The sequence below is a fragment of the Stegostoma tigrinum genome, chromosome 12 (assembly GCF_030684315.1).
Source record: "Stegostoma tigrinum isolate sSteTig4 chromosome 12, sSteTig4.hap1, whole genome shotgun sequence".
In the NCBI taxonomy this organism is placed as follows: Eukaryota; Metazoa; Chordata; class Chondrichthyes; order Orectolobiformes; family Stegostomatidae; genus Stegostoma; species Stegostoma tigrinum.
In genome coordinates, this window is record NC_081365.1 from 41,297,195 (window position 1) to 41,323,627 (window position 26,433).

The window sequence follows — 26,433 nt, forward strand, 5'->3', positions numbered from 1 at the left end:
GCAGAGTTGACCCCCTGGCCTAATTGCAACGCTTGAGTTGAGGGTTTGCCAGGCCATGAGGTAGGATTGTGTAGGAATGTGACTTTTTTGCTTGCTGATGACATACAGAATCTCATAGATGCCTATCCTTGAGTTGCTACACCTGTTCGAAGAGAAACTCCTCCAGTGTAAGGATTTGGAAGCCCTGTCTCTAGCCATTCAAGCTTCTTAGAATATTAAATGGCTGCAGGCAGATAATATGAGTGAAGCCATGTTCATTGAACTCTAAGACGTTGGGGCAGAAATCACCATTCGAAAATTCCTGGTTTATATCTATTACGTACAAAATTTGGGTCTTTAGTTTTAAATTTTACTTAGATACAAATCTATGTCAATGATATGCTGGACATAATGTTGAGAGCATCTGAATCATAACTTTTTCCTGTTACAGAGGGGCAATAGGGGCTTAAAGTAGTTACTACAAATTCTGGCGTCAGACATTCAAATTTCCGTACTTTCCACGTCAATGTTTTTAATTTTAGTTATATTGTATATACAGATAAAAATACCTTTTTTTCTCATTCACTTTTACCCAGTTATCTTCAGTATGGACTAAATCTAGTTATTATTGGTGAATCACATATGACAGAGATTATTCTTCGACATTTATTCTCATCACAAATCCTGTTTTCATGAATTATAGCCCTTTAGGATCTAAATAGATATCAAAACTACAGGAAACTATAATTTTCATCAGGCTTGTGTGACAGCTTTAGCCACACGCAAATACATCAACATGGAAGTCAACCAAAAATGTCGGCTACAGTTGGTCCCAAGTCAACTATTTATAGGTTCACTGTGAGGAACCACAAAAACATTCCATCTACAACCAAAATGAAAGACATAAATTGGCAATCCTAAAGTTGTATTTCTAAATATACTGGAGTGATTATAATGAAGGAACTCAGTTCAAATCATGGCAAAAATAATCATTGGTACCTTTCATGTTTGTGTTCCTGAATAAATTGAAAAAGAATGCCATTACAGTTGAAGTTTGAACTCCTGGTACATTTTAGGGAGGCCAGGATTTGGGATAGAAGAGACAAAATGTACTAAGATGCTTCTTGTATCTTTCATTGACCATCTAAGTTGTCTTCAAGAGAGATTTATTGATCAAACTTCACGACCAGATCAGCAAGTGCATCTCAAGCACGAGTACTGGAGGCAAAGCATTCAGCAAAGGTATGGCCATCGCAGCTCAGTAGGCCATGGATTGCCCTAATAACATTGGTCACCTGTTGGCCCCACTACATTAGTGACATTTATATTCCAGGCATCATAGGATAAAGTTTGTGCCGGTTGCAGGAAGCCTAGAATTTTCAATGTGGTACCCAGTTCATAAAAAAAAGCATTGGCCGAAATGGAAGTTGTGAAAGTTCATTCTGAGAATTGCTGAGGCACAGTATAGGTTCAGCATGCTCAAGATGCCACATCCACGTGTAAAACACAACATATGTTTGTGTAAACATGTAGAGGATTTTCGGTCTTAAATCATGTCACTCTCTGCATTGTAGATATGATTTATGCTTCGACAAATTGGTTAAATGGGTACTTCACTTACGAGCAATGACATTCACGTGAGGCACTAAAAATGTCGAAGAGAAAGGAACAACCTAAAGTAGAATCAAAGCTGGCCGTGAAAGTGAACCGTAGGGAGGATGCAGAGATGCCTCAGTGTGATTTGGGCAGGTTGACTGAATGAGCAAATGCATGGCAGAAAAATTATAATATGGATAAAGGCGATGTTATCCACTTTGGTAGCAAAGTAGGCAGGCAGATTATTATCTGAATGGTGATAGATTGAGAAAAGGAGAAGGGCAACAAGACCTAGGTGTCCTTGTATATGAGTCACTGAAAGTAAGCATGCAGATGCAACAGGTGGTGAAGAAGCCAAATAATATGTTGGGCGGCACAGCAAGAGGATTCAAGTATGGAGGCAGGGATGTTGTGCTGCAAATCATGCAAGGTATTGGTGAGACCACTTCTGCAGAATTGTGCACAATTTTGGTTTCCTTATCTGAGGAAAGATTTTCTGCCTATGGAATGAGTGAACAAAGTTTAACCAGACAAATCCTGGGATGGCAGAACTGATGTATGAAGACTGCCGTCGAGACATTAACCGCTTCAACCTCTCCACCCCTCTCACCCACTCCAACCTCTCCCCCGCAGAACGGGCAGCCCTCCGCTCCCTCTGCTCCAACCCCAACCTCACCATCAAACCCGCAGACAAGGGTGGCGCAGTGGTAGTATGGCACACTGACCTCTACATCGCCGAGGCCAAACACCAACTCTCCGACACCTCTTCCTTCCGCCCCTGGATCATGACCCCACCCCCGAGCACAAAACCATCATCTCCAACACCATCCATGACCTCATCGTCTCAAGGGACCTCCCACCCACAGCCTCCAACCTCATTGTTCCCCAACCCCGCAAGGCCCGTTTCTATCACCTTCCCAAAATCCACAAACCTGCCTGCCCTGGTTGACCCATTGTCTCAGCCTGTTCCTGCCCCAGCGAACTCATCGCCACCTATCTGGACTCCATTTTCTCCCCCTTGGTCCAGGAACTCCCTACCTACATCCGTGACACCACCCACGCCCTCCACCTCCTCCAGGACTTCCAATTCGCTGGCCCCCAACACCCCATTTTCACCATGGACGTCCAGTCCCTATGCACCTGTATTCCTCATGCAGATGGCCTCAAGGCCCTCCGCTTCTTCCTGTTCCACAGGCCCGACCAGTCCCCCTCCGACACCCTCATCCGCCTAGCCGAACTCGTCCTCACCCTCAACAACTTCTCTTTTGATTCCTCCCACTTCCTACAGACCAAGGAGGTAGCCATGGGCACCCGCATGGGCCCTAGCTATGCCTGCCTCTTTGTAGGTTACGTGGAACAGTCCCTCTTCCGCACCTACACAGGCCCCACACCCCACCTCTTCCTCCGTTACATTGATGACTGTATCGGCACTGCCTCTTGCTCCCCAGAGGAACTCAAACAGTTCATCCACTTCACCAACACCTTCCACCCCAACCTCAAGTTCACCTGGGCCATCTCCAACACATCCCTCACCTTCCCGGACCTCTCAGTCTCCATCTCAGGCAACCAGCTAGTAACTGATGTCCATTTCAAGCCCACCGACTCCCACAGCTACCTAAAATAAACCTCCTCCCACCCACCCTCCTGCAAAAATTCCATCCCCTATTCCTAATTCCTCCGCCTCCGCCGCATCTGCTCTCAGGATGAGGCATTCCACTCCCGCACATCCCAGATGTCCAAGTTCTTCAAGGACCGCAACTTTCCCCCCACAATGGTCGAGAACACCCTTGACCGCATCTCCCGCATTTCCCGCAACACATCCTTCACACCCCGCCCCCGCCACAACCGCCCTAAGAGGATCCCCCTCGTTCTCACACACCACCCCACCGACCTCCGGATACAAAGCATCATCCTCCGACATTTCCACTATTTACAAACCGACCCCACCACCCAAGACAATTTTCCATCCCCATCCTTGTCTGCCTTCTGGAGAGACCACTCTCTCTGTGACTCCCTTGTTCACTCCACACTGTCCTCCAACCCCACCACACCCGGCACCTTCCCCTGCAACCAACGGAAGTGCTACACTTGCCCCCACACCTCCTCCCTCACCCCCATCCCAGACAGCCAGAATAACTTTCTACATTAAGCAGAGGTTCACCTGCACATCTGCCAATGTGGTATACTGCATCCACTGTACCCGGTGTGGCTTCCTCTACATTGGGGAAACCAAGCGGAGGCTTGGGGACCGCTTTGCAGAACCCCTCGGCTTGGTTCGCAATAAACAACTGCACCTCCCAGTCGCAAACCATTTCCACTCCCCCTCCCATTCTTCAGACGACATGTCCATCATGGGCCTCCTGCAGTGCCACAAGGATGCCACCCGAAGGTTGCAGGAACAGCAACTCATATTCCGCTTGGGAACCCTGCAGCCCAATGGTATCAATGTGAACTTCACCAGCTTCAAAATCTCCCCTTCCCCCACCGCATCCCAAAACCAGCCCAGTTCGTCCCCTCCCCCCACTGCATCACACAACCAGCCCAGCTCATCCCCTCCCCCCACTGCATCCCAAAACCAGCCCAGCCTGTCTCTGCCTCCCTAACCTGTTCTTCCTCTCACCCATCCCTTCCTCCCACCTCAAGCCGCACCTCCATTTCCTACTTACTAACCTCATCCCACCTCCTTGCCCTGTCCATCTTCCCTGGACTGACCTATCCCCTCCCTACCTCCCCACCTATACTCTCCTCTCTACCTATCTTCTTTTCTCACCATCTTCGTTCCGCCTCCCCCTCTCTCCCTATTTATTCCAGAACCCTCACCCCAACCCCTCTCTGACGAAGGGCCTAGGCCCGAAACGTCAGCTTTTGTGCTCCTGAGATGCTGCTTGGCCTGCTGTGTTCATCCAGCTCCATACTTTGTTATCTTGGATTCTCCAGCATCCGTAGTTCCCATTATCTATGAAGGCATTGGATCAGTTGGGCTATATTCACTGGAGTTTAGAAGAACAAGAGTATATCCCATAGAAACCTATAAAATTCTAAGGACTAGGCAGAGTAAGTGAAGGAAGGATGCTCCCAATGACCCAGAATCAGGGGTGACATTTGAAGGTTGTGGGGTAGGTCACTTAGCACTGTGATGAGGTGAAATTTCTTTACCCAGAGAGTGTGAAGCCTTGGAATTGTCCCGCATGGAAAGTGGTTGAGGCCAAAACATTTGAATGTTTTCAAGGTTGATTGATGTATAGGTCTTCAGACTAAAAAGATCATAACCTTTTATGTGGTACTTTATCAAATGCCTTCTTGATATCCAAATGCACTCCATCTTCAGTTTCCTTTATCAACTCTCCTTGTTATATTCTCAAAGATAACTAGCAACTTTGTCAAACAAGATTTCCCTTTCACAAAGTTGACTCTATTTGATTCTGTAAAACCTTTCAAAATGCCCTGTTATTTCTTCCTTAATAATGGTCCCTTGCATTTTCCCAATGACATATGTTAGGCTGACTGGTTTATGGCATCCTGTCTCTGTCTCCTTCCCTTCTTAAACAGGCATGACACATCAGTAGTTTTCCATTTGGTTGGAATCTTCCCAGAATTCAGTGAGTTCTGAAATATTTTAACAAATAAGCCCAGTATCTATGTAGCCACTTGCTTTAAAAACATAGGATCCAGGCCAACAGGTCCTGCCAAATTGTCTGCCTCCAGTCCCATTATTTTGCCAAAATTTTGTCCTTTATGATAGACTGTAACAAGATCTTTCCTCCCATTAGCACATTGGTTATTTATCATCTTTGAGTTGTTCATAGTATCTTCTACTGCAAATATTGGGTCAAATGATCTACCATTCCCCTGTTCCCTGTTATTAATTCTGCAGTTACATTCTCCAACAGTCCCAGTCTTACTTTAGCTACTCTCTTTCTTTCTAATATACCCATGGAAACTGACCCAGCTAGCTCAGAGCTGGTTCCTAGAGTGAACAGAACCCCCAACATTCCTGTTTATATCTGCCAGTCAGGACTCCCTGGCAGGTTAAAAGCTCCAGTCAGGGAACTCATTCTATGAGATCCACCTGGCTGACCTCATTCCAATAAGTACAGTGGAGAAAGTGGGAATATTGTATTGAGTTAAAGGAGCAACTGTGATCATATTGAATAGTGGAACAGGCTGAAAAGCTCAATCCAAATGTCGTACTCCTGCTCACACTTTCTATGTATCTACCTTTGTTTTAATGTTTCCTGTCAATTGATTTTCATACTCAATTCTATCCCTCTTTGTCAGCCTTTTAGTCATCTGCCCTATATTACAACAGAGACTAAACATCAAAGCTATTTCATTCACTTTTAAGCACTTTGTAGTATCCTGAGCTCTTGATTATTGTTGGATAAACAAATACCCATTCCTTGAAATGATGTGAATTATAGTCTTTAGCACTTCAATGGTTGGACTAGAAAGATATCATCATTCTGTGGAAATGAAAGGATACCCAAAAAAATCTTACATGCAATTTATTTTTCCTGTTTTTGTAATTTGGCGTCCATGTTGTGCGTGAGAATAGGGATACAAAAAAATTTTTGTAGCAAATTAAAATCCAGAGCATGCAACATACAACGTTCACAACAGTATTTCTAATAATCTCTGATGGCAATGGTTAACGCAACAGGCCTTGCATGCAGAATCTTAATAGATGCACACAGGAGGTAGGTTTTAATGAGTGAAGTGAAATACAGCAAGTAAGAGAAAAATATATCAAGACTATATCCTGCTGTTGAAGACCATTTTTTGTAAAGATCAGCAATACATGGGTTGTTCAGGCTACGGAATCAGATAGCAGTTCAAGCCCAAGCACCCTTCAATCGAAGACCACATCAATTGAATTTTTATTGCCATAAAAGATGTCCTACAATCTACCCTCTCCTGTGATCAATAAAATTGATCTGTATATCTCGGAGGTTGTGCATTAGGAATGGAGCATGTTAATACCTCTCATGATTACAAGATATCAGCGATATTCTTTTGACTGGAGACAGCCAACCATGATTCTGTATCTGTGTGTGGCAAGTTGCCCAGTGTTATCTCGTGCATTTGTATGAAGTCATAAATTTCCAAACCATGGGATCTTCTTGTGCCTGAAGCTGAGCAGGTGCCTCTTCTTTGGTAGTCCTCTGAGTGCCAGAGTCTTTAGGCATTTCTTCCTCAACCAGCTGCAGAGTTCTGGCACTGACGTGCTCAGCAGCAGGCTCTACCAACTCTAATCCAGCTAACCTTCCCACCAAAGTGTCAGTTTCTCAGCTGGTGGGCAATGCAGGAGCTACACTTGCTGATGTTTCTGCAAAAGCCCGAGTTCTTTTCCTCAGACATGGATATGTTGAGGTACCATCTACTTGATTATAGGCTGTCAACATCTCACTGGTACCTGCATGAGACAAACGAGAAAATGCTTCATGGCCAAGGAGGTAAAGGTTCTAATAATACATTCACAGCAGAGGTAATAGAAGAGTAGCATGATAATACTTCTTACCTGGTAGCTAGGTCATGGGCCTTTCAGCATCTCCACTGAGCGATGTTCTATCCCTCCTGGCAAGGGACAAGATCCTATCCTTGTAGATGATGGGAGGCTGAATGTCAGGCACCTACCCTCCATCCTAGCCTGTTATTTTCTCCTATGGTGTAAGAAAGGGAGAGACTGAGTGAGATGAAAGTGGGTGAAAGTAGTGGCGCAGATGGGTGAAAGTGAGGTGTCATGAACAAGTGAGAGAAAACACAGCAGTGGCCATGCAGGGTTGGGTGGGAGACGGCAACTGAGGAAAGATGTTGCAGGCAATAGTGAAGGTGGTAGAGTGTGAGCCTTGGCGGGAGGTGTGTGTAGTAGCAAACTGTGAAAGTGTGAAGTAACAGAGAAAAGATGGTGGCACTCACCCTGGTGGACTGGAGGTCTTGGAACTTCCTTGGCACTGCTAGACATTTCAACAGACCATGGCAACTGTATTGACTTGGAGGGGGTGGAGGAGTGCTGGTGAAGAAAGGGTGCTAATCATGCAGATTAAGTGATCAGAATATGAGAATGGCAGAACGATGGTGTGTCTAACTGCCAGACTGGTTCCACTGGAGTGGAGGGAGGGGAGAGAGGACATGGTGACAGAGAATGTAACAAGCAAAGCTAAAAGAAAGGAAAGAATTGAGAGTGAATTCACAATCTGAAGGTGTTGAATTCAATTTTAAGTCCAGAAAGTTATCAAGTTCTTAGTCTGAAGGTGAAATGTTGTTCCTCCAGTTTGTGCTGTGATTCACTGGAGCTTTGCAGCATGCTGTGGACCGGCAAGTGGGCATGCAAGCCGCGTGCTGTGTTAAAATGCCTGGCAATGGGGAGATCAGGGTCATGCTTGTGCAAGGGCCGGAGGTGTTCTGCAATGTGGACCTTCTGATTGGTGTTGAATAAAAATGGAATAAATTTGCAATTAGAGAAGAACAGCTCTATGTCTTAATAAATCTTCCATCTTCTGAGCAAAATGGTTCCTTTCAGAAACATTGTGTGAATAAAGTGCTGCTTTTTTACTGGAGAAGCAATTCACTCCCACAACTTCAACCAATTCTATGAAGTAAAACAAATAGACTTCCATTGAAAGCAGCTCATTCATTAACTTACAATGAAGGACATTTTATTGCACAGGGTCATCACATAGAGCAAGGTGAATAATTTACCTGCTTTTTGCCAAATAAAAACTTGTTGTGCCTTCAAACTGAGTTTTCGAAGATGTTCTGATTTTTAACATTGGTTTATCTGTTTGGTGGAATATATCCTTTCATTTTACACATACATATGCAATACAACATCAAACTGACAACAGGAACATGTGTCCTCTCAAACACTGAATGTTTCACTTTTTTGGGTGATGCCTTGCACATTATCTAGCTGGTGAACATCACCAACCATTATGAAGGAAAAATATCCCAAAGACATGGATGAGTTAGGCTTTCAGCAGCAGATCAAGTGGATCAGGGACAGAAAGAGACAAAGTTTTGGAGATAGAAATAAGTTTTCTCGGTGATGGTGGAAAAATGGTACAAGAGACTGAGCTCAGGGTCAAATAGAACACCAAAATGTAAACACAGTCTGATTCAGCCTCTAACAACGCCAAGGAAGAGGAATTGAGTTATTGGCTAGAGAACAAAACTTATTTCAGAGATCCAACTGAATGGTTTTTAAATTATTCCAAATAAGTGTCATACAGGATTTGAAATATTAAGTCTGTTTCTCTCACCAACGATGTTGCCAGATCTGCTGAGTTTCTCCAACACCTTCTGTTTTATATTTTATATTCATCCTCGTATTTGCCCATAAAACCCAGCTCCAGGTGATGTCCATAAGACCGCAAGACACAGGAGCAGAAATTAGGCCATTCAGCCCATCAAATCTGCTCCACCATTCAATCATGTCTGATAGGTTTCTCAACCCCTTTCTCCTGATTTCTCCCCCTGTAAGCCTTGATCCTCTTGACAACCAAGAAGCTACCTATTTCCAACTTAAATATACTCAATGACCTGGCCTCCACAGTCTTCTGTGGCAGTGAATTCCATAGATTCTCCACTCCCTGGCTGAAGAAGTTTCTCCTTATCTCCATTCTAACAGGTCTTCCCTTTACTCTAAGGCTGTGCCCTTGGGTCATAGTCTTTCCTGCCAATGGAAACATCTTCCCAACATACACTCTGCCCAGGCTGTTCAGCATTCTAATTTTCAATTGGATGCCTGCTCATCTTTCTAACCTCCATTGATTTTAGACCCAGAGTCCTCAAATACTCCTCATATGTTCAACTTTTCTTTCCTGGGATCATTTTCATGAACCTCCGCTGGACTCGCTCCAGGGCCAGTGCATCTTTTCTGAGGTATGGGGCCCAAAATTGCTCACAATAGTCTAAATATCGTCTGACCAGAGCTTTACAAAACCTCAAAAGTGCATCCCTGCTTTTATATTCTAGTCCTCGCAAAATAAGAGCCAACATTGTGCCAACCTTCTTAACTAGCAACTCAACCTGCAAGTTTACCTTAAGAGAATCTTGGACTAGGACTCCAAAGTCCCTTTGCACTTCAGGTTTCTGAATTTTCCCTCTATTTAGAAAATAGTCTATGCCTCTATTCTTCCTACCAAAGAGCACGACCTCACACTTTCCTACATTGTATTCCATCTGCCACTTCTTTGCCCACTCTCCTAACCTGTCTAAATCCTTCTGCAGCATCCCTGCCTCCTCAGTACTACCTGTCCCTCTACCTTTCTTTGTATCTTCTGCAAACTTAGCCAGAATGCCCTCAGTTCCATCATCTTGATCATTATTGTATAGAGCAAAAAGTTGTGGTCCCAACACAGACCCTTGTGGAATGCCACTTGCCACCGGCTGCCATCCCTTTTATCCCTTCTCTCTGCTTTCTGATAGACAGCCAATCTTCTATCCATGCTAACAGCTTGACTTTAACACCATGGGCCCTTATCTTACTCAGCAATGCTCTGTGCGGCACCTTGTCAAAGGCTTTCTGGAAGTCCACGTAGATAACGTCCATTGGCTCTCCTCATATAACTGTCACAAATGTTAAATAACTTCTTCAAGTAATTCTTGAACTGAAGTTTTCTTTAAACAAAAGCCAAAAAACATAGGCATGATTTTCTGCATGATAGGTAACACTGAGCTTTCATTGGTGATTTATAGAACAAAATTTAAATAAACTTGATTTATTAACTATCAGCTTCAGGATTACCAACAGAATTATTTAAACCATCAGGTTGAATGACGGCTCAGTAGAATACACAATGCAGATCCAAACAAAGTTTGAGGTCCCCAGATCCAAACTTAGCAGTCATCTGATTGCAAAAAGAACTTTGCTAAATAAGATATAACGATTTATATGACAACAGGTTACCTTAAAATATGTACAATCTACATCATACTTTATACAAATAGGCAAGATTTTTTTTAAGTTGGTGCTAACTTTTGTCCTTTTCACTCAACAAAACATTGTTAAAGTGCTTAATATTGTTTGGCAGAGAACAATGTAGAAGTATAAATTGCAAGCAATACAATAATATTCTATAATGGAAATAAGTAGAAAAAAGTTGTGAAGGACAGTAACCTTATATAAATAACCTTGACGAATTTACTCTCCCATCCCTCTGCAGTATATTTGCAAATCATTTGGAGTTTAAACCCTTGTCATTCTCCAAAATATGCATGACTTCAGCATTCCAGAACAATTTGAAGAATTATTGACTGTTTAGAGTACATTAACCAGAGGTTATATCGGCTGTCATACAGTACACTGCTGAAATGTCTTTAAATATTAATATACTAAATGAGCTACAGTTACTGTGGAGCTGTTCACTTTCCATCACAAGCATACACATCAGAAATATATTTTCCAATATCCCCATGTAATCTTGCATTAGCTTTCAAAAGAAATCTTATTTTATACTTAATAACTCTTTGGTTGCATTTGTGAAGAAAAAAAAATCAAAATTAACACTTTGGATTGGGTGACCCTTCCTCAGAGTCACCAGACCCGAAACGTTAATTCTGATTTTTTCCTTCACAGATGCTGCCAGACCTGCTGAGCTTCTCCAGCAACTTTTTTTTGTTCCTGATTTACAGCATCCACAGTTCTTTTATCAACTCTTTAGTTGCCCTTGTAGAGAAAGAGAAACTGTGCACTTTTGCACCTGATTACAAATGTTTCACAGCCAGTGAAATGTTGTTGGAATTGTAATCACTGTTAAAATGTAGGGAAAGCAAGGGCAGCATGAATTAATTATCCAGATGATTTGGTTTTCCTGCCAAGGATGGAGAAATTACCTTTGTCAAGGAAAACCCCCCTGGAAAATATCAGTGATTTCAGATCTTCAATGTTGACCTGAAAGGGTAGATAAAGCTTTGAGCTAGCATAGCATCTGACACCCACCTCCTCATCTCAACTGTGCAGCACTCAACCAGTACTGTAGTTAAGTATGTCAGTGAGTTGAGAAAGAACCATCGAACCCCTACAGTGTGGAAACAGACCCTTCAGCTCAACAAGTCCACACTGAACTTCAGAGCATCCCACCCGGACACATCCCACATAATCTTCATATCCCTGAACACTACGGGCAATTTAGCATGGCCAATTCACTCAAACTGCACACCTTTGAACTGTGGGAGGAAACCCACGCAGACACGGGGAGAACGCGCAAACTCCACACAAACAGTCGCCCGAGGCTGGGATCAAACTTGGGTCCCTGGTGCTGTGAGACAGCAGTGCTAACCACTGAGCCACCATGCCGCCCTATGTTTTGTTGCTTTTCCCTCTCACAGGCAACTCAATTGACAGGAGAGCCTGTTGTGTGGGAAAGCTGCAGCATTACACTGTGGCTGGGCCAATAGGCCAGTTGTATGAACACATTTTCAGGCAGAGTCTTCAGACTCCGAAGGGGAAGTGTCACTAATGAGCCAAGTCCACCCACTCCTTGCCAATTCCAGATGGTCACAAATTGACCAAATAAATGAACTGATCACTCTGGCCACTGTCCTGTGTTCTGCCTGTTGGTTATTGTGAAGTTCAAAAATGACGGAACCACATGAGGCTGATTCTTAACTCTAGAAAGCAGGTTGAATCCAATAAATGAGAAAACGGGAGCTCAATCCACTTCTATCTCTCTGATGCACTGTTTAATGGAGGTGAGAAGAGGATTGGGCAATTATTCTGCTTCTCGGAGGTGGGTCACTTAAGTAATTTCATGAGACTGCCTGTCTTCATTTTAACACTTATTTAACATATGCCAGTTGGATTTCCCAAGACTGAAGAAACTAGGCATGTGAAATGAGACATGAACATTTGACTCCATGAGGTAGGTGACCTTACAGTTCTGCTTGTGGGCCAAGAGAAGCAGAATTGTTTCCTCTAAAGCTGTCCATTCCAGCATTTTGTCTGCTGTTCCCTCTCCACACCTTGATCACCATCAATGAGCATCACCACACTACCCCTCGGTCACGATCATAATACCCGTGGCTCTGGCAAAACAATGGAATAACATCCCCAACCACATGATCAGGGTATCCTGAGCCCTAACCCAAACAACAGCACTGTACACATTATCTTAACCCTATAGCTCAATGAGATCTATTTTGCCTATTTGCTCAGCCACAGTGTAATTCTGCAGCTTTCCCACACAACAGGCTCTTCTGTCAATTAAGTTGCCTGTGAGAGGGAAAAGCAACAAAGCTAAAATCGTGGAAACCCAGCAGTTCCTTTGCAGGAAACCATTTTTCTCAAACTAAGTACAGAAAACCGAACCCAAAACCAAATGGAATGTGCCCAGAATGAATTCCAGTTGACCCTGTCTGAGTAATCAAAACTGCACCTAGCTTGAAATAAATGATTTGTTTCAACATTTGAAGAAATGTAAATGATCATTTTATGGGGGAGGCGATAGCCTAGTGATATAAATGCTGGATTGTTAATCCAGAGACCCAGACAACATTCTGGCGAGCTGGGTTCAAATCCTGCTATGGTAGATGGTGAAATTTAAATTCAACAAAATATCTGGAATTAAGAGTCTAATGGTGACCATGAATCCATTGTCAATTGTTGGAAAAACCCATCTGGTTTTCTAATGTCCTTCAGGGAAAGAAATCTGCCATCCCCCATCCTTACCTGGTCTGGCTTACATGTGACTCCAAACCCACAGCAATTTGGTTGACTCTTAACTGCGCTCTGGCCAATCAGGGATGGGCAATAAATGCTGTCTCGCCAGCAACACCCTCATCCCGTGAATGAATAAAGAAAAAAAATTTGAGACATAAGGGAACGAAGAGAAACTAGGACAAATAAGGTGTTGGGTAGGCAGAACAAGTGCAGCCTTTCTGAATTCTGGTCCTTGGATCCAGGAATATGCCAGTTGATCAAGGCCTTCTATAAGCAAACATTCTCAGCTATGTCCCAATAGGTCCAGCCATTCCTCCTCCAGGCTGCTCAGCTCCTGCTATTCCACTGCCTTCTCCCAAATCAAAATGGGAAAAATGTCACCTATCATAAGTTCTGAAATCTTTGTCTGGATACATACTGTAAAATAAAAATGAAAGAACAGTTTTCAAGTTCAACCATCCCTTGGAAATAATAAAGGCACAATATAGCACACAGATCCTTGCGATCTGAGGCCCACAAAAATATAGTTTCTAGTGGCTTTCAGAATCCAATTCTGCTGGTTTTTACTTAGCTAGTGTTTCTGGGCATCACTTCCCATGTATTAATATTGCATCGGGGTCATAAGTGCAGGACCTAGATTCATATTTGTAAAGAGGCAACTGCTTCCTTCTTGTGGCTGTCTAATTTAACTGTAAAACCACTACAGCAGGAAACATAAATTAAGTGACAACATTCAATAATTTCTTCCATATTCTCTTAACTGTGACCTGCACCACGTCAACTAAAACCACGATAAAATCCAATCGTTTGTTTACTGCCTTCGTTTCAACTCTAAAACAACTATCTACTTTTCGCTAATGATATGAAATCTGTTCAATTACAGCAATGACTCAGCACTAATGGCCCATACTTCAAGCTGCAACCAAAATTCTTTCAGTGCTTCATTAGAAATGCTGCTGATATGAACTATCATCATAATTATAGCATGTAATGGGAGTTTGTTGCCTGGTGACTCAAAGACGTCACAGCTTGTTTGTGCCTGCATCCCTCATAAGTTGTGAGTCTGCCACACAAGTCATCATCAAGTATGAGAGCGATCATACTGGTCTTCATGAATGCAGTTACAAAGATCTAATATAACAATGTGTGCATCTCAGAGGGTACAATCCCTCTTAAGGAGATGTTAAATATGCCCAATGACTGCAAGACTCACTCGTCTTTCTTTTCACAATCTGTGTGACTTTTCCCAAGTGATCAATTTACACACCCGACATTAATGAGTAACTGTCAGGCTTTGATCACAGAGAGCATCACAACTGAAGACAATCACACTGCTGTACAGTTGCACTTTCCAGCCAGGACTATGCAAGCTGCTTTACTGATGGTTAGTTGAGATGGGAAAACGTGTGTAATCCCAAATTTCACTCCCACTTCGCACTGAGTTAATTTTTTTCATGGCACAATGATAATAAGCTCTTGGGCAAAACTCTTGGACTCTTCAACAAAATAAGCAATAAAAAAAAACCAATGTTTGAACACCGGTGTAAATCTGCATGAGTCTTTTTTCAAAATCTGAATGGCAAACAATGCTACAGACCTTGCTTTGCCATGATGTTTGCTCTAATGATACTGATGACGAACGTATTGTATTACATATCAATTGCAGATGTGCCCAATTTTTGCTTGGGTATAGCAACCCAATGGCTGTGCTATTATACTAGCATCCCAGAAATTACGTTCGGCAATGACAATTCAATTGTGGATTTGCACAGAAGTTTCCAGATTGTCTTAAAAGCACAAACAAAACAAAATACTCGACAAGACTGGCAACATATGTGGAGAAAAACAGCTAAGATTTCAGGCTGAAATGAAGGAGACATATCAAGTTCTTTGAACATGTAAATGACACACGCCTGATGCTATCAGATCCTGAAATGAGTCCTAAAACCAAACCTTGTAATCCTAAGGTAGAGACATTTCCAGTGCACCATAAGACTCTTACAATCTAGGTTGATTATTGGAAATCCACACTTCTTACAATTAATCACAACTATTATAAAACAACATTTTGAACAATCAATACAGAAATCCACAGAATATAATCGATACAGAAATCAGATGGACCTAATTAACAATGACATGAGTATTGTATGAAGTTAAAGATAAGAAAATCTCAGCCTAACCAATCTTGAAATGTCCTTCACACTAATATTTGAGGGTTGGTGTCCAAGTCGGAAGAGTTTCCTTGCAGACCACTCAAGCTACAGACTGGCATAATTATACTTACAGAAATATATCCATCAGTCAAGAGTCTAAACTCAATGATGCTCAATGCTAGATATGGCAGAGTTAGATCATAATGGTAAATAGTTTAGTGTTGGTACCTCTAGGAGTCCTCAACATTGAGTGTAGAAATTGTAAAATATCATGGTTAGATCAAAAAGATCAAGCAAGTGTCCAATTCAATAAATTAACCTGGTGTTCAACAATGCAGAGTTGCATTTAAATAGCACCTGTGGCATAATAAAAATCCCTCAACACTTCATAGGAGTATCATAGAACACAGTTTAACATGTGAATAACATAAGGGTTAAAGCAGATCAAAGAGTTTTAAAGACACGCATTGAAGAAAATGAAGAGATTCAGAGAATATGTTCCAGTGTTTTGGACATAGCAACTAAAGACACTTCCACTAATGATGAAACAGTTGTAATTAAAATCAAAATTGGAGGAGTGTTGGTATCCTGAATAGTTCTTAGCTTGGATAAACTTATCAAAAAAACACTAGTGAGAGATGCTGAAGGAATATGGAATTTGGGGAAAGAAAGCAAATTAATATTAAAGCAATTGGAGGAAAAAAAACAAAATGTAGGAGTTATGGCAACTTTTTAGATTGGTGTGAAATAGGGTAATGGTTATGTTCTGCCAATTTATATGGAAATAGTTTAGATTTAGGTCTAAGGGAAACAGTATCAAAAGTTGCAGATGACATGAAGATAGGAAGCCCAGCTAATTCCTCAAAAGATCAAACATATAGATCGGCAAACAGGCTAAGAAATAATAGATGGAATTCAATGCCAATAAGTAGAGATGAAAAATTCTGTTTGAAGAAAATAAATGAGTGGATGTAGATTTGTGCTTAGAGATAGCAGAAATATTTGGTCACAAAAAGAACATGAAAAACACTGAATAAACATAAGCTTTTATGAATCAGTTCCCCTAGAAGTGCTTCATAGTCAATGAAGTAAAGTACTATACGGTAGGCAGCAGCTAATTTACACATAGTAAGTTCCAAATATATCAGTGGGACATTGAGCAAACAATCTGCTTTAATAGTTGGTTGCAGAATAAATATTGGTCAAGATATCATTGTTTTTCTCCAAATTAAACCATTGGAACATTTACATCTGCCTGAGAAAGCAGATGGAGTCTCATCTATAAGACAGTAGGACAGCACTCTCTCTAGAGTTTATATGTTCCAATTTGTAACTCCTGATTCAGAGGTAAGCATTCTACCATCTGAACCATTGCTAACAAATGCACAAAAATCAAAGACAGCACACCTCAGTTGTGAGTCTGTGGATTTCACTTACGATGGTCTTGGTCAAAGCAAAACCTGTGTCAACAATCAAGATTAGGCTTTATAGGCAAATGATAGAAAACAGGATAAAGGGACTTGGGAACAGAGCAGATAAAAGTGATTAAAGTTCTTTGTTCAAGTGAAGAGTAAATGTTGACACTGGATGGTTACAGCAAATAACATATTGCCATTTTATGTTTTTCTCTGATGATTTCAGAATGATATCCACCCTCTTAGCTAGGTTCTCAGTTATCAGTGTTATTTAAGATTGGCTTACATCTCTGGCACTACTTAGACAATAGAAACACTGATATATAAAATTGCTTGACAAAATGCTTCAATCTAACAAAACAGCAAAGGAAAACTACAGAAACTTTACAATTCTGGCCGTTCCATCATATAAGAACTATTGTATCCTATGAAGTATCTGAATGTTTAAATAAGATTAAATACAAACTAATGAAGGAATGCTGAGGTCATTTAATTGGTTTGGAGAAAGCTAATAAAACTTTAGAGTCTTCTTAGAATTACATTTGGTTTGATAAATTGAATAAGACTATTTTCTCTTACATGTGGAACTGATTGCGGGCACCAATTAATTAAAAATTGTCCCCAGTGGTGTGGAATGATAGACAAGGATGAACTTTTTTATGCGAGTGCTGTCTGACCTTTCAAAATTAAATAATTGAGGCAGGATAAGATAAAGTACAACAAGGAAAGATCTGTAAACTGAAATAAATTTGCAATTATTCTAGGAGTGTCAAAAGATCTGCTGGGGGCTGAATGGTCTCCACTTAGGGTGAACATTTCCGTTTAAGTGTATAATTTAAGATACACCCAATCAAATGTTCACACTGCATTTTCTCAAATAATTTAACTACCTCAGTCTTAGTTCTTTTGGCTGACAGTTTCTAAGACTGCCAGAAAATAAATAACAATATAGTTGGCTGTACTTTAGTACATAATAAGGACTAACAGATAGTATACTCTCAAGCAGCCTCAAAGAACAACAGAGTAAGGGAGCATAAATATAATTCAATATTCACAGAATGGTGCCTTTTTCCTTTGATTATTAATTGTGATAAGGTCATATCTTTCAGCTGTTATAACTTAATTTAGTAAGAATATCTGGAATGCCAACAGAAATTCAATAAAATATATCAGCTCAACATTTGGCTTCTATGAATGAGAAATGTGAGATGGTTTCACCCAAGAAATAAAAAAAATCAATTAGCAAATTCAATTGTGGATTACAAATGATTACCACTAAATCTATGAATCAGTTCCAAGAATAACAAACCAGTTGCAACAATTTGATTCTGTATTGGCATATTGTCTGTAATTGTTACAGCTGTGATATTGTTATTGTCAGCTGCAAACAGTTAATTTATATGAAGTTCAAGAACATGCAGTCCAGAATCAATCTAGTTACATATTATTCACCTGAAGTGATTTGTACTGCACATTCTGATTGATTAAATTCCAAATTGAATAACATGCAAACCATGTGAAATATGTAATGGAGATTATTAATGTAAGATAGCCACCAAGAAATCCAAGAAAGGATTGAGAAGGAACATTTTAATCAAAATTGTGACAAAAATGTGAAACTGACTACCACAGTGAATGATTAATACGATTTATATAGATGCTTTCAAGAGGAAGATCAACAAGCATTTGAGAGAAAAGTGGGTCATGAGGATTGATTTAAATAGGAGGAGACTCAAATAGTGGTATGGACTGGTTGGGTCAAATAGCTTTTCTTTAAGTTGAAAATGTAATCCATGTTCACATTATCCACAGTAGCAACTTTTTTTTGCTTTATTCTATACTCTTAAAATCCACAAAACATGATGTTATTTGTAAAATCAATTAACTCATTCCATAATCTGCCCAAAGGACAGATTGTCTTCCTGGTGTTTACTGGCAACCAGCTTTAAGTGAATGAAAGCCAAACCCTGTCACATTCCACAGGATCAGTTAAATGGAATAATTTGAGCATTCTCTCTCTGTGAAAGTGCTTAGATTCTCTGATCCCACAAAACTATGCAATTTTGCAGTTAAAATAACGGAAACAAACATGTGACGAGTAGTATCGACAGAATTTTAACAGACTTTGATCACCTGTGTAATGATTAACAAACAGTTTCAGTGTGCTAAATGCAGAAAATTCATAATGTTAATTAAAACATATTATGCTTTCAACTTTGTAAGAATTTAAGTAGTGCACATATTGTAAATATTTCCCAGTAAACTTCATTTAAATGAAAATACTATCTATGGTTGATGTGCTAACTATTCCTTGTATTAATACTTTTGGATTTACAAATGTTCGGTCCAGTCCTGACCACCTATCTCCACTTGAAATTTGTATAATCTTTCAGCCTTGATTCTGCAACTTATCAGCTGAACTTAAATGCTGTTCATGAAAGTATATTCGTGCGCAGATGAGACAGCAGAATTTCTTAATATGAAGAAACTTATCTCTGTTTCAATCAAAGGTTTGGAAAGAAGCAGTTAAATTCCTATTGCAACAATGTAAAGTACAGCAGATGTTAACTACAAATGCAGCCAAAGACTAGTAAAGGATTTCTAATGTACTATAACCCTTCATTTCAACAGTCAAGCAAACATGTTATTCTAAAACATGCTCACAGCATCACTAAAAACCTGCATATTCACAAACACATCTCCAATATCACAGTAAATGTCACAGGAGATTTTTTATTCTCTCCAGGGTAAGTTTTCAGAACAAAGCATTCCAAATATTTGTATCACGTTTACATCACAGCATTATACCAGAGGCAGCCTTGGTGGATGGTAGAATAGCAGAGATTCAGCCGAAGATGAAGGTTTCCCCTCACACAACTGGAGGTGCAGTGCTATAGGATACGAATGTATGTCTGATCATGTTAGCTACTACTAACTGCTCAATTCACTAGCTGTGAGGAGACAACTTTGTGTTCAACTGTAGTGGCCATCTGTAGGTTCTTTGTATTGCATACTTCGAAGACCAAATATGGGAGGGTGGGCAGCCTGAAGACTGGACAATTGAAAAAAGGCACATCTGGATTGGACTCCTCATAAACTGGACTGAGTGGATGAATGAAGTTTGAAAAGATTGTGCGACCCACCCAAATTGCCAAGCTGTAAGGGGCAGGTGGGCTTTGGAGAGGTATCACTGTGCCTACTGGCCCATGCACATTATTTACATGCTAAACTGAATCATAGAATCCTAATAGTGCAGATAGAGGTCATTTGGCCCATCAAATCTGTATTGATTTTGCAAACAGCATCCCATCCTATTCCTCTAACCTCACATTTTACTGTAGTTAACCTACCTAGCCTGCACACTCCAGATTTTAGCATGGTTGATGCACCTAACCTGCACCTCATCTCACTGTGAGAGGAAAGTGGAGCACCAAAAGGAAATCCATGCAGACCATGGGGAGAATGTGCAAACTCCACATAGACAGACAGCCTGATTCCACAAACACTAGTAGGGTCAGTACTGGAAGGCAGAAATGGACATGAACCTAGTAGAATCAATCAGCTGGCTTTACCCATTGCACAAACTCTTACTCTTCCAGGATACTCTGAGGTAAACTGGGAACTTTTCAGGACCAAAAGTGATGGCCTTAGAGCTGTTAATGAGTTTGCATAATAAACAGTGAGAAATAATCCTATCAGAGTAGTTATTGTATTATAGAATGGTTTTGATGCTATTTCAGCATCAACCTTGCATGGTAAGTAAATTGCTCAGGCCCTATTTACAATGTTGCCATAAAGGCCAATCTAATAGTGCAGAGAAATGTAGAAATTGGCATTTGCACAGTTTGAAACTCCTCTACTCCGAGCATTTTTTTTTTCTTCTGTTGCTATGTAGACCTGTAAGAACTGTGCATAGTAGCAACATTCAGATGGGGTAGTAATGTGTCAGCATGCCAGTCAGTGTACATGGCACTTTCCAGTGGCTGCACAGCTTAGAAGGCACATTGATTCCCAGCTATCCTGCCACAAATCAGTATCCACTGAAGATGCTGAATCACTTGCTGCTAGTGTGTTGTGCTTCTTATACTTTTCCATTTGTTAGTCTGTGCAATACATTCTGCAATGATTCAGGTCCATATTGAGTCATATATCTTGAAATTTATTAACAACTAACTATATACATTAACACGACATCTCAGACTAACATATACAGTCTGGGTTATATGTTTACTTAGATTACTCATACTACATAGTTGACTGGCTGACTGTGGACTGACTCACAGTCTGTTAGCAAGCAGACAAACTGCTGACTGACTGAATGAACAGAGATTTTAACGCAAGAGCATTACATGCCTTGATGTTGTCTAGCTGTCTTAAAGGAGTTCTGAAGAATGGTCACTGAACCCAAATTGTTAACTCTGATTTCTCTCCACAGATGCCACCAGACCTGCTGAGATTTTCCAGCAATTTCTGTTTTTGTTTGTCTTAAAGGTATTGTGCCTTTCTGAGCAATAATGTAACACTCATGAAACCAAACACTAGCTGTTTCTATCTAAGCTAAGTAGCCATCCTCCTTTTTAAATCCAACTGAAGAGGTTGAATCATTGAGTTCTTAATTGAGTTGGTCCAATTAAATAACATTTCATTTTTTTAAGAAGTAGTTTTCTGTTTTGACTAACTACAAAGGGAAACATGAGGAAGAATGTGGCCAGTATATTGAATCCAAATTTCCAAACTGCTTTCAACTGCTACTTGTTGCATTTGACCCCAGTCCTCCACCAAAAGATTACTGATGTTTTTTTAGAGGGACCCGCATTTATTTCCCTTACTTTAACTTCGCCACATTTCTGACTCAAAAGAGAAGACTTGGGTTTCCAAATGCCCACAGGGTTGGGACTGGTGTGTGTCTCATTGAAAATTGTGTTCCTGGAGATTGTCTCAGGATATTAGCACCTCTGGAACAGTCTGAAATTTTCAAAACACTGGCAGAGGAAGGAATAGGGAGCACAATCACCACCAATTAATGGTCCATTAAGCTCATTTACGAGCATGTTAAGTGACTGGTACTTTTGCAGACACAATTTTTAAAGCTTGTTTTGGCAAACCTATCAGTCTGATACAGATTAATGGAACAAAAGATTTCCTCTTGTGACAGCGAAAGTTATCAGGCCAGCTGGCGATCTGCACATTACTTTAGTTTGGCCCAGCCACTTTCATTTCCAACCAATTATCCTCCATGGCTTTCTGATGCGAACATTGTAAAGTGACCAGCAAGAACAGTCCCACATTCTGGCAGCACAGCTATGAATGCAGCACCTTCTGCTAGTAAACATCTTGAGCACCAGAACATCACCTGAAGTGTTGTGTTTTCCCATTTCACTGAAGATATAGCATCACTGTTGTCAAAAGCTATTGAAAGCAGCAGGATGAGTAAATTGAGTTTATTGTCATAAAGAGAAACCAACAATGCTTTCTGTACACTTTGTAAGAACATCCTCCATTCCCCATTCAGACAAGGTACAGCCGCAGGGAATTGAAATATAGGCATTTTCAAATGATTTCACATTTGCAAACCAGTGAGGAGCATGCAAAATATATTTGTGTTTAAAATTACGAGGGGGCTGCATGAGTAGATGGGGAGGGCTTGCTCCGGTTTGTAAATGTATCAAGGATGAGAGAGCGCAGATTTAAAGTGATTTGTGAAACTAAGAAATATTATGTGAGAGAAAACTTTAGCACATGATGAACAGTTCAGCTGTAAAGTGCATTGCCTGGAAGTGTGGAGGAGGCAGGTTCAGCTGAGGCATTCAAGAGGGCAATGGATGTCTATTTGGATAGAAACAATATGCAAAGGCATTGGAAAAAAGTAGCAAAATAGTATTAAGTGATGATGCTTATTTAAAAGTCAGGTGCAGACATGATGGGCCAAATAGCTTCCTTCTGCATCGTAACAATTCTGTGATTCAGTAAGACAGTACTTCAATTACATCCATCAACATAGATTGTTGGAGTTCACAGTATTGACAACCAGCACAAACAGAACTATGCTATTCCTGCACAATACAAGCTGCAGGTCTACTAATAGGAAATCAAAACCTTTTGTTTGTAGCATGTAGCCTGCTTAAAATATGAAACCACAAACATCCCTGAAATAGAAAAGGACAAATAGCAAATGCAAACTAAATCTATTTTCTCAATAAACAAATATTGTGATACTTACCATGACACTAAGAACAGATGAGATTTTATATGATTATACACTGTTTCATGTCAACTTTAATAAGATTAAATCTTGAATGAGTTCAAATGATATCCCTTGATAAATCATCTTCTTTGGTTGTCAGATAAACTGACAGATACTGTGGTTTAATATTAACTCCATTGGATCAAATCTTTTTTAAGATCAAAAGTGTAGACTTCAATTTAAGTCCAAGGTTTTTTAATATAAGATATTCGATTCATCCTCAATTACTCCAGGCATTCTACCTGTGATATAAACATGTTTTCTAATAGCTCATTGCCATTGCTTCACCAGTATTCAATCACTGATGTAAAATTTAGAACTTACTTTGCAAAACTGCCTTCTAAAATCAGATATAAGTAAGGATTTTTATTGTGTTTTGATATTTCACTGATAAATACACTGCCTGGTACTGAATTGAAAAGGAATCTGAAAGGCTTGGCCTACCTTTGGGGCACAGCTCATTATAGAAACAAAGAAAGTAGGAACTGGAGTAGGCCTTTTGGCCCTTCGAGCCTAACATTTACTGTTCAATATGATCATGGCTAATCATGCAACTCAGTACCTTGTTCCCACTTTCTTCCCATACCCTTTGATTCCTTTACACCTAAGAACTATATCTAATTCCTTTTTGAAAACATTCAATGCTTTGGACTCAAGCACTGTTTGGGGCAGAAGTTCGACAGGCTCACCACTCTCTGGGCGATGATAACTAGGACTAAGGCCCAAATTTACAAGGTGTCTAATATTTCAGCACGACTGGTGGCATATTCAAGTTCCATTCATGCCAGAAACAGACTGTTGACTATAATAGTAACGGCCCTTCCATGGGTATACAGGCCAATTGCCTGAAAAAGAGATTAGGAACTATGCAAATGTAAATATGGGTCACGACACCTATTTAAGACCCACTTTGTAAAATTGATTATAGATCACCATGCGATGATCTCCAGTTGATTTCCACTGAATATGGCAGCCAAGCCAAGACCAAGAAGGCATCTGAAATTTGGGAAGAAAATAAATAGACTTATACTTTTCAGCCGAGAAAGGAGTTAACTGAAAGCTACCTTGCAGAGATTTGTACAGCATTTTAAAGGCTCAGTGAAAGTTAATCTAGAATTTAACTTTACATTGTGCACGTTGTACTGGGGACAAAGATTCAATCTATTACTCAATAATTTAGGACTGAGATCAGGAATTTCCATCTCAAAACGTGATCAAGATGTGAAATAGTTTTAAGAGCACACCAGCAAAAAAACCCCTGCAATCAGTAAAGAAATTGGATATTATTTTGACCTTTCAAGTAAATGAATTAAGATGTTCCAAAATATTTGACTTAGCACATAAATTTGATTAATAGTCAATCTTATGTTTAAATTGTCCCATAATCCTTTGCCAAAATATCCAAACACTTTGTGCCTATTACCGACCTGCAGATAAAGTCAAACCCGTCCAGTTTTAAATCTACTTACCCAAAAGCAGCTATCCTTGATTTAACGTTTTTGAGAAGATTTGTAGCTCAGGTTGTGGATGAAGTTGTAGACATGCTCGCTAAGCCGGTGGGTTTGGTTGCAAATGTCTCGCCGCCCTGCTAGGTCAGTGCACTCCAGTGAAGCGTCGCTGTTCTGTCCCGCTTGTCGTTTACATGCCTCGGTTTGCTGGGGTGATTGGTATTATGTCCGGTTATAGTTTCTCAGTGGTTTGTACACAGGGGCTAATTCAATGTGTTTGTTGATGGAGTTCCGGTTGGAATACCAGGCCTCCAGGAATTCCCTGGCGTGTCTCTGTTTGCCTTGTGCCATTATTGATGTGTGGTTCCAGTCGAATTCGTGTTCCTTGTTGTCCAAGTGTAGTGAAACAGGTGAGAATTGGTCTCTTGGTGGCTAGTTGGTATTAGACCATAAGCCCATAAGACATAGGAGCAGAAATTAGGCTATCGGGCCCGCCTCATCCGCTCTGCCATTCAATCATGACTGATAAGTTCTTCAACCTCATTCTCCTGCTTTGTCCCTGTAGCCCTTGATCCCCTTGATAATCAAGAACCTATCCATCTCAATGACCTGACCTCCACAGCCTTCTGTGGCAGTGAATTTATTTATCCTTACTGTCAGTTTTCTTCTGGGTTGGCCTATGTAGTGTTTCTCATAGTCCTTGCATGGTATTTTGTTTAGTACCCCTGTTTTGCTAGTTTTGGGTATGGGATCCTTTACGCTCGTCAGTAGCTGTGGTAGGGTGGTTGTCAGTTTGTGGACTACTCTAATACCCAGGGGTCTCAGTAGTCTTGTGGTCACCTCTGAAGTGTCATTGATGTACGGTAGGGTGATTTGTGAGTCTGGTCTTCCTGTTGTGGTCTGTCTTGGAGGTAACGGCAGATATACTCGAAAAGCACAATATACTGTTACCTCCGAGACAGACCACAACAGGAAGACTCAACATGACCAGAATCACTAATCCCCCAGCTGTACATCAGGGACACTTCAGAGATGACCAAAAGACTACTCAGACCCATAGGTATCAGGGTAGCCCACAAACCGACAACCACACTGCAACAGCTACTGACAACTGTAAAGGATCCCATATCCAAAACCAGCAAAGCTGGTGTAATAAACAAAATACCATACAAGGACTGTGAGAAACACTACATAGGCCAAACCAGAAGAAAATTGATAGTACGGATACACGAGCACCAACCAGCCACCAAGAGACACAACCAATTTTCACTTGTCTAACTGCACATTGACATGTGGGACACGACTTTGATTGGGACAACACATTGATAATGGCACAAGCCAAACAGAGGCACGCCAGGGAATTCCTGGAGGCCTGGTATTCCAACTGGAACTCCATCAAAAACACATTGAATTAGACCCTGTCTACAAACCACTAAGAAACAGAACCAGAAGTAATGCCAACCACCCCAGCAAACTGAGGCATATAAATAACGTGTGGGACAGAACACCAACGCTTCACTGGAGTGCACTGATGATGTTACCTAGCAGAGTGATGAAACGTTTGCAACCAAACCCACCAGCTCAGCGAGCATGTCTACAACCTAAGCTCCTTGATTATATGAACATTAACACATACTATCACAGTTGGTCTCACTGTGCTGCTTTCTCTCCAATTTCACCCTTTAATATGACAAGTCATGAAAAAGAAAAGGCAGATAAACAATCCAGTTCAAACTTGATATCATTAATTTGCAAAGCAGGCAAATAGTTAGAATCATACAGCATAGAAACAAGCCAACTCATCCATGCCAAACAGATGTTACCAGGCTCATGTTATTTACGACTTGCTTCACCATTTAGCACAGACAAAAAGCCTGAAAGCTTGTCATGGTGGCCAGCTGGCCTCAGTCAAGACATGGACGATAGCCTTCAGTTA

General features: G+C 40.8%; 1 long non-coding RNA gene across 1 annotated transcript in view; it reads right to left on the minus strand.

The window, feature by feature from the left end:
* Positions 1 to 6,113: 6,113 nt before the first annotated feature.
* LOC125456815 (uncharacterized) overlaps positions 6,114 to 26,433 on the minus strand; it is a 33,898-nt gene continuing 13,578 nt past the window's right edge. The window contains exons 2-3 of the long non-coding RNA XR_007248519.2: positions 7,094 to 7,235; positions 6,114 to 6,988 (exon numbers count right to left, since the gene is read on the minus strand). This is a non-coding gene — a long non-coding RNA (uncharacterized LOC125456815). The remainder of the gene's footprint in view (positions 6,989 to 7,093; positions 7,236 to 26,433) is intronic.